Source organism: Euprymna scolopes, chromosome 46 (genome assembly GCF_053919585.1).
Source record: "Euprymna scolopes isolate OS-2025 chromosome 46, ASM5391958v1, whole genome shotgun sequence".
Lineage (NCBI taxonomy): Eukaryota > Metazoa > Mollusca > Cephalopoda > Sepiida > Sepiolidae > Euprymna > Euprymna scolopes.
The window spans coordinates 198,886,546-198,892,843 of record NC_136527.1 but is presented as its reverse complement, the minus strand read 5'-3'; the positions used below and the strand labels follow the sequence as shown (position 1 = coordinate 198,892,843).

The window sequence follows — 6,298 nt, the reverse complement described above, 5'->3', positions numbered from 1 at the left end:
TTAGTTCAGCTAGGTCAGCCTTTATTTCTGACAAAAAACTTTTTATGTTAGCAAACTCTGGGTCATATTTAGGAGTATTACCCAGCAGTTGTTTAAAAATTTCATCGATAATGAGAGGAATATCCAAAAACTCCTTTCTCAATAAATTGATGGCCACTTCAAAGTTTTCATCTTCTAACGAGAGGTGAGACACTAACTGAGACGCGTAACCTGTCAAAAAACTTTTTAAAAGTGATAGTTTGGCTTTTTTGGAATGTACGGCGTCCACACAATTCTCAAATTGAGCTAGGAAATTTTTAAATTCAAATTTACCAGCTCTTATGCCACTAAATTTAGCACACTGCAACCGTGGGGCTGAAACGCACGCGGCTGCGAGTGGCATTTGTGGATTTTGTACTAGGACCGATTCTTTATTGGAAGGAGAAATATTCTCTTCCAGTTCAGTGAGCCTTTTGAATATGTTGTAAACGAACTCCGCCTGTAACTTTTCGTCTTCCAACATACCGCTATCTTCTAAATTGATATCGGCCTTTTCACAGGCTTCACTTATTCTATTATTAATTACGTCGACCTCCGTCAACCATTTGTTAATAAGAATTTCTTGCCTTTTAAAACAAATGTTATTGAGCGACACTTCTGCTGACATTAAATCAACGGCCGAAGTTATTTTCCTTTTAAAGGAATCTCTATTAAAAATCAAGGCTCTAACGCCCTTTATCTGTTTAAAATCATTCATACTGCTGAGAGCAAATATCTACAAGCAAAATAAAGGAAGGAAACGGAAGGAAAGAAAGAAAAAAAAAGGGGGGACGGACGAAATTAACCTCTACAGATCCAGTAGTAACACCAAAATAGCATAGGCTTGTATTCCCTTCCTCAAGCGACGTCACGGTTAAATTGAATTTACACAAATCTATTTCGTGTTAAATTATTCCACGTGTTATTTTTAGTCTCTAGCGTAAAAGGCTAGTTTCAATTGTTTGCAAATTATTGGGATTTCCCAAACGTTTGAGGTAACAAAGTAATGTGACGACGTCAAGAAGAAAGGAAAAACAAACACAGAGTTAAATGTTATAAAAAAACTGTATTTACAAAAAGGGAAAATAAAGGTGTTGCAAACAATTGGGTTTGCGGGAAACTTATCTCACAGATGTGATGTGTCCGTTTATCAATTAAATCTTTCCTGTGTCCTTAGTTGGTATGAAAGAGAAAAGGTGTGGCCTTGGTCTATGCTGCTATTACGGCTTGGACTCCATGTGCGTCCCGTATTTCTGGTGGCGGAGAGCTGGCGAAATGGATGTACTCGCAATCAGGTCCCAACCGCAAAAGAGACCGAAAGTTCGAAGGGACCGCGCAAATAGGGGTCGGGGAGGAAACTAGAATGGCAGCCCGTGATTGGTTGTTTTTCATCCAATCACAGGGCACTACACTAGTGACTCCGTAATAATTCCAATAGATGACCCGCCCGACAAATGTCACAGTAACATTTATTGAGTGGTTTTCTACCAACATTTTGTTTTATTTATTATTTTGAAGCGATTATCGGGTCTTCAAAGACATTGCGGTAAGCTTTTCTTGTTCTCCAACAGCGTTCAACATTACATGTTTTTCGCCTTCGGGACAAGCTCACAGTGTAGTATCTGTTCTTCAGATGCTGCAGTGCTAGGTAGGAAAACTGGTCCCTTATTGCTGCACTTCAATTTCTTGTTCTCTGTCAGTGGAGGAGAAATCCTTCACGACTGAGACAATTTTTATTTGTGTTCCTTTTCTCCACGTTAAAAAACAACCTTGGTGTCTAACTCTGTCCCATGGCGAGGCATTGTAAATATGAACATTATACATTAACTAAAAACACTGCAAACGTATCCATTTACTAGGAAAGATATCCGCGCTTCGAACGGGACTTTGCTGCAGTGCTGCACACTCGCCCTTCCCCCGCCGACCTCCCTCCAATGTAAACAAAATGTTTGTTTTTTTGGTGGGGGTGAACGATATCTTTTGTAAATTTCTATTTTGTATGTCTAATTCATTAAAATTAAAATATACGCCAATTATGTAAACACATAAACGTCTTGCAATTTCATTAGTTTCGTACGATGAAAATTTTATTAAAAATAATTACTGGTTTATTTTGCCCTTCTTTTAAATGGTACAAAAGTTATATTGATAATATTAAATCAAAATAAAGTTACATCGTTTTACATATAGGAGGTAATTCTGTGGTGACTTTAGGTAGTGCCTAGTGATATTATGAATTTAGGAAAACTCGTCCCGGGAAAACTCGTCTCCGGAAAACTCGTCTCCGGAAAACTCGTCTCCGGAAAACTCGTCCCCTTTCGCTAGTTAAGTAGAAAACGGACACTTAGAAAATCGATTTTATTTAAAAAAAAAAAAAAAAACATTAAACATGTAAAAACATTTTTTAAAAATATTATGGGGGCTATAGTTTATTTTAAAAAAACAATATCTCCTTCAAGAACGATCATAAAATGTGTTTTCAATCGATATTTATTCAATACGGGACCAGTTTTCCTACCTAGCGAAAGGGGACGAGTTTTCCGGGGTCGAGTTTTCCGGAGACGAGTTTTCCGGAGACGGGTTTTCCCGAGACGAGTTTTCCCGGGACGAGTTTTCCGGGCACCGATATTATATATGGTAAAAAAAATATTTTATATTAAATAAATTTTAAAGAAAATCTGTTTCGCAGGCAATTAAATACACTTGCTATGGTATAATTACAATAAATCCTGGACAATTTTATAAACAAAAAAGAAGCAAATAATGAATGGGATGATGGATTTTGACATGTGGAAAATTGGCCTTGTGTCTGACTAACTCTGTCCTCGTGGCTATGCAAGTAAATGAGGACATTAGTTTAAATTATTTATCTCTAACCCCATACCCCCCTTCTCGCAGGCATCGGCGTTGAAAATAAGGGAAAATTATATATTCCGGAGCAGAAGTTCTTCAAACAAAACAACAACTTATGAATTATATCGGCGTACTTATAGTTTAAATGAGCAAAGAAAACAACGGTATATATGAAAAATCACCTTTGAAAATTCCTTTAAAATTAACAATTAATAAGGTTTTCGGGGGATAAAAACGAAAAAAACGTTTGAAATTACGGCAAATGAGTAGTTTCCAAGATATGAAGAAATGTTATTTTTTAAAAAAGTGGGGGATCACTTTTCTATAATAATGTAACGTAAAATGAGTACCCACTTTGTAATTACCACATGATGAGAGGTGGATGACAGAGAAAGAAATAAACAGATGCGGAGGAAAAAATCGAACAACAAAAAACGAGGGGTTGAGAAATGGGTGGAATGGAGAATAGTTCTAAGAAAATTAGAATAAATGAGGGATTTGGGAGTGAGTGGAAGGAAGTGTAGTTTCGAGGAAGAGAGAATGAGATTAGGAGAGAGGCAGAATTAGAAAAGAGAGAGGGAGAAAGAGGAAGGATAAAGATAGAATGAAAAAAAAGATATATTAGGTAAATGAGGGAGAGAGAAAGGAGAAATAGAAGAAGGGGTGAACGCAAATATGATGGAGCAATAGAAAGCAACAGAGGAAGACAGAGATTTCGAAAAAAAAAAGAAAGCAACAGATGGAGCGCGGTAGAGAGTAAGGATATATATATATATATATATATATATATATATATATATATATATATTATATTATTAGTAGTATTGTTTAAACAAAACCAAGATGTGTCAACCAAAGAGTGCTCAATGTTTAGACAGAGCAATATGACTAACGACTATGGGTGTGTGTGTATATATATATATATATATATATATATATATATATATATATATATATATATATATATATATATATATATGAGAGAGAGAGAGAGAGGGGGGTAGTAGGAAAAGATATATTGAGAAAAATAGGGGTAAAATCTTTTAGGTGAAATTATCTATACCAGCATGAATAACATCTAATGTAATTTTATCTAAGCATTTGTTCAATTTTATTTTAAGAACTTTAATATTGTTACAAGAAGTAAAGAAGGATTCACTCTCCATGATTGACCACAAAGAATAATCAAGAACCTCAAGATCACATGATGAGGAAGGGCATTCTTGTTTGCCGATCCAGGACTAAAGTTGTCTGTGTTACTTGAGCTGTTTCGCACCATCTTGCAATCAGCAAATACAGAATTATACCATCGGGTTAATGCACATTGAAAAATGTCCTCAATGTAACGTTCTTTGTTAAGAACAAGAAAAAATAGTCTATTGGCATTTTAAAAAATGATGGAGATTTCCCTCTTTCAGAAATGACTGCTCAGACCATCACTGATGATGATTTCTTCATTTTGAAAATCTTTTCTGCATTATCACCACCAACAAACACCAAGGACTTTTTCATTTTGATGCTTGTGGGATGTTGAAGTGAGAATAACTTTTCATCTGTAAAGATGATGTTATTGAGCGTGCCTTGTCTGATAATAAGGTTTAAAAAGAGTCGATTTCTGATGAGTTTCTTTGCAATTGTGGGTGCAGAGAGAACTGTCGCTTTTGGAGCTTATAAGATGACATTAATAGGTCACTTCGACATATCCTTCACATCGTCCTTGGTGATGTTTGTGCTTTGTTCGCTATTTGTCTCATAGATTTTTTTGGATTTCGCCTGATTTTTCCCTAAGTTTTTTTGATAAGTTTAGGTGTTCCTAAGGTGTTGGGACGTTGTCTATCTTTGATCAACGAAGTTTCCAGGTAATTAGTAATCGTCCTTTTTATAAACATTTTGTTGATTTTAAGTTTTGTTTTCCCCAACTTGAATATTTCTTGTGCCGTACGTCATTCTCGTGTTGCTCTATGGTTAATCTTCTCTCCAATTCAACAGACATTGTTTAAAAATTAACATCTTTTGTTTCTAAAAAAAATAAGAAATCATACATTACATTATCATATAATGACAATTAAATATTAAATTTATTTTAATATCATCATAATAAATAGTTCAGAAAATTTTGTAACAGGGCTTATGTCCACGCTGTATATCGAAAGAAGACATTTTCAGTAGCTGTAGGCGACAGCTAGACGAATTCCTCACGATTAAACGTTGATTACATTTACATGCAAATTAGATACAATCAGAACGTTGGAATTGAAGTGGATTATAAACTGCTCGACAGAAATGGCGTATTTCTTGGTATTACAGAGATTAAGGGTGATTAAGCGGAGGGAGTACAGACCTACGAGTGAGAGGTACTTGGAAGAAGTAGGAAAGGATTTCTGATTTTGATTGTATTATCGGGGTGAGCGCGAACGCAGACCCCACACTTAGAAATAGCACGCCCGAGTCGTCCACATTTGGGACGATCGCAAAGGTCAACCCAACCGCAGTGCAATGGATGGGCCTCGCTCTGGGGGAACGACCGTAATGATCACCGTTACCCCCACGTAAGGTAAGTATATTTTTTTATGTGCCCACCACTGTTTTTATATCACATTTCTATACTAACCAACAACAAACACCAATAAAAAAATAAAATACGCCCACATAATTTTCACCAATATCAGTATATCACAACATTTCATTCACTAATAACAACAATTCATAACAAATAATTTACTATCATTTAAACGTACCAATATTTTCACAAAGTACCTCAATTCTTAACGGAACTTACATTTTACTATAATATTCAATGTCAATAGTCTATTGGTATTTTTTAAAAAATGATGGAGATTTACCTCTTTCAGAAATGGCTGCTCAGACCATAACTGGTGATGATTTCTTCATTTTGAAAATCTTTTCTGCATTATCAGGTATTCTCACAAGGACTTTTTCATTTTGATGCTTGTGGGATGTTGAAGTGAGAATAAGTTTTGATCTGTGAAGATGATGTTATTGAGCGTGCCTTGTCTGATAATAAGGTTTAACAAGAGTCGATTTCTGATGAGTTTCTTTGCAATTGTGGGTGCAGAGAGAACTGTCGCTTTTGGAGCTTATAAGATGACATTAATAGGTCACTTCGACATATCCTTCACATCGTCCTTGGTGATTTTTGTGCTTTGTTTGCTATTTGTCTCATGGACCTTTTTGGATTTCGTCTGATTTTTCCCTAACATTTTTGAGAAGTTTAGGTGTTCCTATGGTGTGGGGATTTTGTCTATCTTAAATCAACGAACTTTCCAGGTGATTAGTAATCGTCCTTTTTATAAAAAAATTTGTTGATTTTTGAGTTTTTTTCCCCCAACTTGAATATTTCTTGTGCACTAGGTGTGTCAGAAATTTCGTGAAAATAGTGAATAATTCCACCCCAGCTTTCCAAGCT

General features: G+C 35.5%; 1 non-coding gene across 1 annotated transcript; it reads right to left on the bottom strand.

The window, feature by feature from the left end:
* Positions 1-5,270: 5,270 nt before the first annotated feature.
* Positions 5,271-5,433, bottom strand: LOC145271531 (U1 spliceosomal RNA). Its single transcript, XR_013865942.1, has one exon. It is a non-coding gene; the product is annotated as a U1 spliceosomal RNA (small nuclear RNA).
* Positions 5,434-6,298: the final 865 nt, after the last annotated feature.